At 29.3% G+C, this 9,323-nt stretch overlaps 1 protein-coding gene across 1 annotated transcript in view; it reads right to left on the reverse strand.

Moving 5' to 3' along the window:
- LOC111683915 (kinesin-like protein KIF21B) overlaps window positions 1-9,323 on the reverse strand; it is a 368,894-nt gene that overhangs the window by 355,052 nt on the left and 4,519 nt on the right. The window lies entirely within an intron of this gene.

Below are 9,323 nucleotides of genomic sequence, written 5' to 3' on the forward strand. Positions count from 1 at the left end.
TAATTTTTTGGGTCAATAAAGTATTTTGCTTTTTTAGGTTTTTTGTTCATTTTTTTAATATTGCTCCATTATTTTATAAAATTTAATATTTTTATTACTCCTATATTTTAGAATAACATTTTTTAGATATTTTAATAGTGGAACGACTAAATTTGGAAATTTCTTAACGGATTTATTATCCTATATACCTATTAGAATTTATCAATATTTGACTTAACATGAAATCTATCGTTACTTTCATTAAATTTCGAAAATAATAAGTAATTTTGAATTGGATACATGATATATTAGATAATCAATAGATTTGGACCTAGAACAAATGTTTTGTGAGGTATAAATCCATATATTATAACAAAAATAATCCGGGTTTTTGTTCATTTTGTATTGATAAACAAAAACTACATTACGGAAATTCCATCTATTTGGGGAGTATTGTGTAAATTTTATTTAGAATTGTATAATATTGATTCTTATTCAATAAATCTAACACTAAGTACCATCCTAGCCACTCTAAGTATGGGGACATCACTATAGAACTATTAAATGCTAAAATCTTGATTTTCAACCTCATATTTTAAATCCTTTATTTTATGAATAAGATACAGTAGGCGTATTTGGATCTGGATAGTTATTCTTGATTTGGGTTCTTAATATATATAAGTGTATGTATTAGGTGAAAACTATTGCTTTTGTTGACGTTACGGTATGATAACCACCTCTCTTTTAAAATATCTAAATTAGGTATTTTTCCTGTACTACACGACAGTTCCTTTTACATTGGTTCAAAGCAACCTAAGGTCTGTTTAGAGGTCTAAATTTAAACATAGTCTTCCTCCTAGTTCGTATATAAATTTTGAAAAAGATAAATCAGGAGTCCAATAGTTTTCCTTGGATACAAGTCGCCTTCCTTCGGCAGTTAAAGATTTTGAAAGAGCACTCAGTGCATTGTTTGTGTCACAATATCTGCACAACATTTCTGGAAAAATGCTTCCATATTTTTTTTCATTTCTTGGTCTTTCCATGTCCAATGCTACAATTTTTCAAGTTAATTTTTACATTTCATCACTGTTAGAACCATTACTACATACCTTATTTTTCTTTAATGGCTATTTAACGGAATTTCTATAATTTTTTATACAAATTTAATTGATTATTTTAAATTTATTTATAAGATAAGATTGACAATTAGTTTTTGAAAATTATGACATTTTTATAAATACCCAAAAAAGGTTTAAAAAACGAATATACCCGGTATTTACCCAGTATTTGCCCATAGATTGGGTAAATACCGGGTAGAATCCCATCTATATCAATTCCCTTTTTTTCTCATGATAAGGGGAGCACAACAGGCCCGATTGTTACCTAGGTGTATTTCTTCGGATTTGATGTAGTATACATCCTCCTATCAACCTAACTTAGCCAATAACACACTCCGTTCTCGCTCTGCTACTCTTGCTCTGGCTTTTTTTATAAACAAGTGTAAACAAAATTTACCGTATAATTGATGAAACGGAGGTCATATCTCCGTTATTTATGGATAAATTTTTGCTGATTTTAAATAGCGATCTTCCCGAAGTATCTGGAGTACTCTAAAAACTGATTTATCCAGGTACAGTGTCTAACATAAGTATTCGAATTTGGTTGTACTTTGAAAAGAAACAAAATTTAATAAAAATTTTTGTGTGTGAAATGAATAATTAAATTTGTTATATTGTCCAGAAAGTCCTAAGGTATAATATCAATATTTCGAAAAATTACAATTTACCTCAATGGATTTAACTTTTTTAAAAAAAGTCCAAAAAATTGCCTCACAAAAGTATTCGAAATTTTCCTGTATTTCATATATGACCATATTATACGAAACTTTTGATTCAAGAGGTTACTATCAACCGAAATTATATATTTTTGGCCCATTGGTATCACAATTTTGGAGCATTTGTACCATCTTTTCATGTAATATCATTAAAATGGCGTTTTTACACCCCTTGAGGTATATAAAAATAATAATTTTTGTTTAAGGATCTGTACTTAAAAGTTTCAATATGTATTTTTTGTGTCGTTCTTCTGTTTCTAATTGAATTGTATGGATCTTAAGTCCCTTTTCATACCACTTGGGTCGATATTTTCGACAAAGTTGTACATATTAGCACTAATATATTTTAATTTTTCAATACATTATATCGGTATACAACTCCAAAACATGCCTCTACAAAACTTCTTCCTTTACAGTAGATTTCAGTTTTTACGATTCGTAACTTTCACGCTTACGTTGCCCATTACAATAACACTGTAAATCCAAAATTTTGGGTTTATTTTGATCATAGTAATCAATATTTAAACAGATGTCGATATTTTTGAGTTAGACCATAATGATATAGTGGCATGCAGCCTGGACGTCATTGGTATATAAAAATAATGATACTACCAAATTGAGTAGTGTTTCTTCGAGGCATGTTTTGCAGTTGTAAACTTCACAAATACATTTTAAAATATTTAAAAGCTGATATATAAAAGAATATATACAAGAAAACTTTCCCCGAAAATGTTTGACCCTTGTATTATGAAAATGGACTTATGTCTCTTTTCATACCACTTGGGTCGATATTTTCGACAAAGTTGTACATATTAGCACTAATATATTTTAATTTTTCAATACATTATATCGGTATACAACTCCAAAACATGCCTCCACAAAACTTCTTCCTTTACAGTAGATTTCAGTTTTTACGATTCGTAACTTTCACGCTTACGTTGCCCATTACAATAACACTGTAAATCCAAAATTTTGGGTTTATTTTGATCATAGTAATCAATATTTAAACAGATGTCGATATTTTTGAGTTAGACCATAATGATATAGTGGCATGCAGCCTGGACGTCATTGGTATATAAAAATAATGATACTACCAAATTGAATAGTGTTTCTTCGAGGCATGTTTTGCAGTTGTAAACTTCACAAATACATTTTAAAATATTTAAAAGCTGATATATAAAAGAATATATACAAGAAAACTTTCCCCGAAAATGTTTGACCCTTGTATTATGAAAATGGACTTATGTTCCAATATATTGAATTAGCGACAGAATAATATTAATAATATATCTTGGATCGTTTAAATACAGATTCTTGTAACAAAAAATAATATTTTTAGATGCTCCAAGGGGTCTATTAAATCCCAATCTCAAATTTTGGTACAGGGGTACAAATCAGAGATTGCCAATGTGTATATATTAAACAAGTAATGCAATTTATTTGCTCATAATTTTTGAATACGTCCACACAAGTTTCATTTTGAGTATCTTCATGTACGTATTCGCAATGAAATATAATTACGTATATTCAATACGCGTATCAAACATGTATGGACTTATTCACTATTCAAAAGCATAGCTAGCTGGCATGTGTGATCTCAAATGAATAAAAACAAAGAATATGTTGGGAATTTCTTTTATTCAAACATTTCAGCAAAATACCCAAACGAAAAAACGAGTATTGAGGATATTATGATTTACTCTATTTACTTTAAGTACTGCTGTGCGAAAATGCACAAATGAGTGTAAATAAAATTACAATAAAGGCAAAATAATGAGCATGTTAACACGTGGTGCATTTCTATTAATAATATGATAAATAGAATGTAAATTCTAAAAATTTAAAATTTTTTTACGGTCGTTTTTTACAAAAAAAAATCTAATTATTAAGAAATAGCAACAAATTATGGATGACAAAAAGTAACAGGTAAAACACTTTTCATTCAGTTTTATGTAAAATTAAAAAAGTAGTGTTAAAAAATTAAAGATGCAATAAAATGTTCATAAATTTTTACAATATAATAAAAACTAGAGAAATGAAGCCTCCCTAATCGAAATTTAATTAAAAATTCAAATTAAAACAAGTAAAAGTGTTATATCCGGCTATGCCGAATCTTTTATACCCAAATCACTGCCATATAAATGAACTTTGATGTTTTGAATATTTTATTGTTATATATCGATATTAATGAGAACATCAGAGTAATATTTGAAAGATGTCCATTAATGGGGGTTTTACTATTGACAGCGCTAATTTTTATAGGGAGTAGGGTTATTTATACATACATATATGGACCAATTCTCATAAAAGTCTGTTGGAAGATTTCAGTTCCTTATTTGTTTAAAATTCCATCTATCTACTTGAATTTTGAAGCCATTAAGGAGCATTAAAGTCATAAAATATGGTAGAGATTTTAAATCAAAATTGTTTTATGTCGAATTGCATTGCTGTATTCGTATTTTTCGCGTCATTTTCTGGGGCGAAATTTATATGGCTTGGTGTCATTATGGGCTGATCCTCATAAAATTGATAAAGAGATTTCGGTTCCTTTAGAAGAGATAGAGATATTAGCTTACACGAAACTAGTTTATGTCGAATTTCATAAATCTACTAGTATTTTAAGCCAGTACTGAGCTTTAAAGTAATTTTCTGAAGGGGGTAGCGTTTTACTCGTTTTTTAGCCCAGTAATTAATTTTTTGATGGGGACATTATACAGGGGTAGGTCAATTAAGGATCGATCCACATAATTCAGTCGAATTTTATTACTATACTCGTATTTTTAAGCCAGTAATGGACCCTCAAGTATTTTTTGATAGGGACCTTATGTTGGGGGTAGGGTCAATTAAGGCCTGTTCCACATAAAATTTGGTAAAGAGATTTTGGCTTGCGAAAAACTTACTTCTGTGAAATTTCATCGCTATACTCGTATTTTTAAGGCAGTAATGAGCGTTAAAGTATTTTTATGGAGGAGACCTTATATGGGGGGTAGGGTCAATTATAGACCGATCCACATAAAATTTGGTGGAAAGTTTTGGTTCCTAAGATACATACTTATGTCAAATTTCTTCGCTATATTTGTATTTTTACGCCCATAATTAACGTTAAAGTCGTTTTCTGAAGGGGGCCTTATATGGGGGGAAGGGTCAATTATGGACCGATCCACATAAAATTTTGTAAATTTTGACTTGATAAATCTTACTTCTGTGTAATTTCATTGCTATAATCCAATTTTTAAGCGGGGTAGGGTCAACTATGGACCGATCCACATAAAATTTGGTAGAGAGATATTGCCTAGTATAAAACTTATTTCTGGGAAATTTGGTAAAGAGATTTTGGCTAGTATAAAACTTACTTCTGTTAAATTTCATCGCTATAGTCGTATTTTTAAGCTAGTAATGAGCGTTATAGTAATTATATGGAGGGACTTTATATGAGGGGTAGGGTCTATTATGGACCGATCCATATAAAATTTCATAAAGATTTTTTGGCTGGTAAGACACTTACTTATATCAAATTTCATCGCTATATTCGTTTGTTTAAGCCAGTAATGAGCATTAAAGTCATTTTCTGAAGGGGACCTTATATGGGGGGTAGGGTCAATTATGGACCGAACCACATAAAATTTCATAAAGAGGTTTTGGCTAGTAAGAAACTTACTTATGTCAAATTTCATCGCTATGCTTGTATTTTTAAGCGAGTAATGAGCGTTAAAGTAATTTTGTTATATGTGGAGTAGGGTCAATTATGGACCATATACATAAAATTTGACTGAGAGATTGATGAAACTTATGTGTGTCGAATTTCATCACTATATTCCCTTTTTTAAGCCAGTAATAAGCGTTAGTCATTTTCTGAAGGGGACCTTATATGGGGGTAGGGTCAATTATGGACCGATCCACATAAAATTTCATAAAGAGGTTTTGGCTAGTAAGAAACTTTCTAATGTCAAATTTCATCGCTATACTTGCATGAAACTTATGTGTGTCGAATTTCAAACCTATATTCCAATTTTTAAGCCAGTAATCAGCTATTTAGTCATTTTCTAAAGGGGACCTTATATAGGGGCCAATTATGGTCCTATGTCCGCCATAATGCAGAATTATTTTGCAGATGTCAAAAAACTGACCTATGCGAAATGTTGTGGTATTTGCTTCATAAACAACGAATTTGTGAATATTTGAAGCTATTTATACAATATTCCGGGGGGTACATTTGTATGGGGGCTATGCGAAATCGTTGACCGATTTTGCCCATTTTCAATACCAAACATTTCTAATCAATAAAATATATTTTGGGAAAATTTCATCTAAATATCTTTTATTTTGTGGACGCTATCGTGCCAACAACAGACAGACGGACAGACGGACGGACATGGCTAGATCGTCTTAGAATCTTACGAGGTCCCAGAATATATATACTTTATGGGGTCTTAGAGCAATATTTCGATGGTGGGTATAAAAATATGTATGCATATGTAAAATAAGTAAGATAAAAATTTTATTATTTTTTAAGATTATATGTGGCATCACTGGATTATTGTGTTGTTTACTTTTAATGCTTTGTTTCTTGCTTTGTTTGTTTTTTATTCAAGCATACGTACGTGTGACTTTTGTTTCTATGTGTTAGTAACAACTTTAAATGCTTATAGCTCCCAAAATCCTGAACCGATCTTATTAGTATATATATTCTACTTTTAAAATGATATATCTTTGGCCAAGATCGTATGTATACTGTAAAAGTAAAATGGGTCACAAAAAATCGCTTTGCCTATTAATTATATAGATATAGAAATAGGTAGGTAATATGCTTCCAAATAATTTTATGCACTTAAATAGAAGGCATATGTTTGGATATTTTTAATAAAAATATAGGATATTATTTTTAAATTCATTGTATAAAAAAAGTTTTGGTAATTTATTTCTTTATTTATTTATATTTTTATTAATATTTTCAAAACATTTTTTGTTACTTTTAATTTCTATACAATAAAATTTTTTACACATCATTTCATTAATTTTTGCTTTGTTATTTGCTGTTGCATTTGTGAAATACTACGTATGTATTAGAGTATTCAAACGATTAATCGTCGTTCGGTTAATCGATTAGTTTTTGACGATTAATCGTTCGAATAAATGAAAATTGTTAATTTTCAAATAACGAATAATCCGAATAATTTCTATCAATTAACCGATTAAGAAAAACTCACTATTTAGCAGTAAATTAAGAAAAACTCACTATTTAGCAGTAAAATTACTATATATGTTCTACAAAATTTAATATTTATATAATAAATTTTCTTCTTTTCTTAATTTCTTAATCAATTTTTTATAATAAAGAAAATTTATTTGATGATTTTTGAAAAGAAATCATGGAAATAATTAATTAATAAATATATCGCTTTTATTTCTACAACCAGTGTTTTGGAAACATTGATAAGTTCTTAAGTACATATTCAGCAACAGTTATAGTTTAATTCATACGTCGGCGCTAGTATTGTTCTGACAACGAAGATTTTCGGCAAAATCCATGTACACAACACGATCGCATACGAACCTCTAAACAAGAGCATCAAAAATACAAATATATTATATAGTTGCTTGACAGCATTCAACAAAGCAGGTTGATGTCGCTTTGTTAAAGAAATTGCAAACACAACTTGAAAAAACAAAAAAAACTTGCAAAAGCAAGAGCATAATTTACAAAAACAACGTACAAGTAAATAAGTTAGAGTCTTGTTTCATACTTTTTTTGTACATTTTAATTAGAAATGCTGTTTCTATGTGAAGAAATTATCATTCTTAAGTACATTGATTACACATTGTTTATAAATATTCGCATTTTACAGAAATGCAATTTAATCTTCAAAATTAAAAATAACCAAATATTTTTTCCAGTGCAATTTCAATGAAAAAATGCTAACAGTGTGTGTGTAGTGGTGATTTTTTTATCTGCCTCTCTATCCGCCGGTATATGGTTTAATTAGTGTTCAATGGAACGTATGAATTCTAGAACTCGTTGAAAATCTTAAAAACAGTAATTTCATTATACAGAAAAGCATTTCACATAAACAGGAATAATTTCTAATATTTGAGAAAAACTAAACATAGAATTGAAGTGAAAGAAGTGGAAATAATATTTTTGTTTATAAACCATTATTCAAACGATTAATCGTCGATCGGTTAATTGATTAATTTTTTACGATTAATCGTTCGAATAAATGAAAATTGTCAAATTTCAAATAACGAATAAACCTAATAATTTCTATCAATTAAGCGATTAAGAAAAACTCACTATTTAGCAGTAAAATTAGTATATATTTTCTACATAATTGAATATTTTTAGTATAAATTTTCTTCTTTTCTTAATTTCTTAATAATTTTTCTAAAATAATGAAAATTTATTTTATAATTTTTGAAAAGAAATCATGGAAATAATTGTATAGCCTGTATTTCTAGAACTCGTCGAAAATCTTAAAAACAGTAATTTCTTTATATAGAAAATCATTTCACATAAACAGGAATGGTTTATAATATTTGAGAAGAACTAAACTTAGAATTAAAGTGAAAGAAGTGAAAATCATAATTCTGTTTATAAACCGTGCAAAAGTTATTTTCAAACATGAAAAAATCTATACGTACAGGAAACTGTGGACCATTAGTGTTAACTCTGTGTACTCAGCTTTTCATAATCGGCTCTTTAAAGGACTTTTAAGTTAAAAAGACAACCGATTTCAAAAGATGAATTCCAAATTTATATTAAAAAGTTGGCATTAATATTAATTTCAAATGAAGGTGCGTTCCTCTGCTTCGAAATAATTTATTTCAAATCATCAAGATCATCAAGAAAGAATTGGAAATCTTAAAGAAAATTTGTCACAAAAAAATAGTTAAAAGTTTTTGTGTCGAAAATGAAACCTTTTTAAATTTAACTTCTTTTTCGTTTTTTTTTTTCTAAGTGAGACAGGTAAATAATATATATGGATAGAATGTACAGATTACCATCTTCCATTTGACACCAATATTAGCATCATAAAATGCATATAAATATTTGTTTGTAGTCCTTTAAGCTTTGAAATCCTTTTATAAGCCCTACCACTTGTGGTGGCCCCTAGCCACCTGACTACCTAAGTGACCGACCATTTAAACATGGGCTACAAAGAGACAGTAAAGAGACGATTGCCTCCGCTCTCGCTTACAAAGGGGACACTAAAGTGACGACTGTTTTTGGGAAGAACAAAAAAACAACTTTTAAGAGTATAATCTCTAGGTTACTTGAGGACAGTAAAAAGACGTCTGTCTCCGCTCCCGCTTACAAAGAGGACACTAAAGTGACGACTGTCTTCATTCTCTATTACAAAGAGTACATTCGTGACGAATGACCCAAAACATACAAATTACGATCATCCAGGTGGTTAACTGTTAGTGGAAAATATTGTCTTTTTAGTATGAATTGACTGTTTGTCGAACTGCTGGGATGATTGTGCGCTTTGTGTTTCACGATACATACTCA

The sequence above is a fragment of the Lucilia cuprina genome, chromosome 2, assembly GCF_022045245.1.
Source record: "Lucilia cuprina isolate Lc7/37 chromosome 2, ASM2204524v1, whole genome shotgun sequence".
NCBI lineage: Eukaryota > Metazoa > Arthropoda > Insecta > Diptera > Calliphoridae > Lucilia > Lucilia cuprina.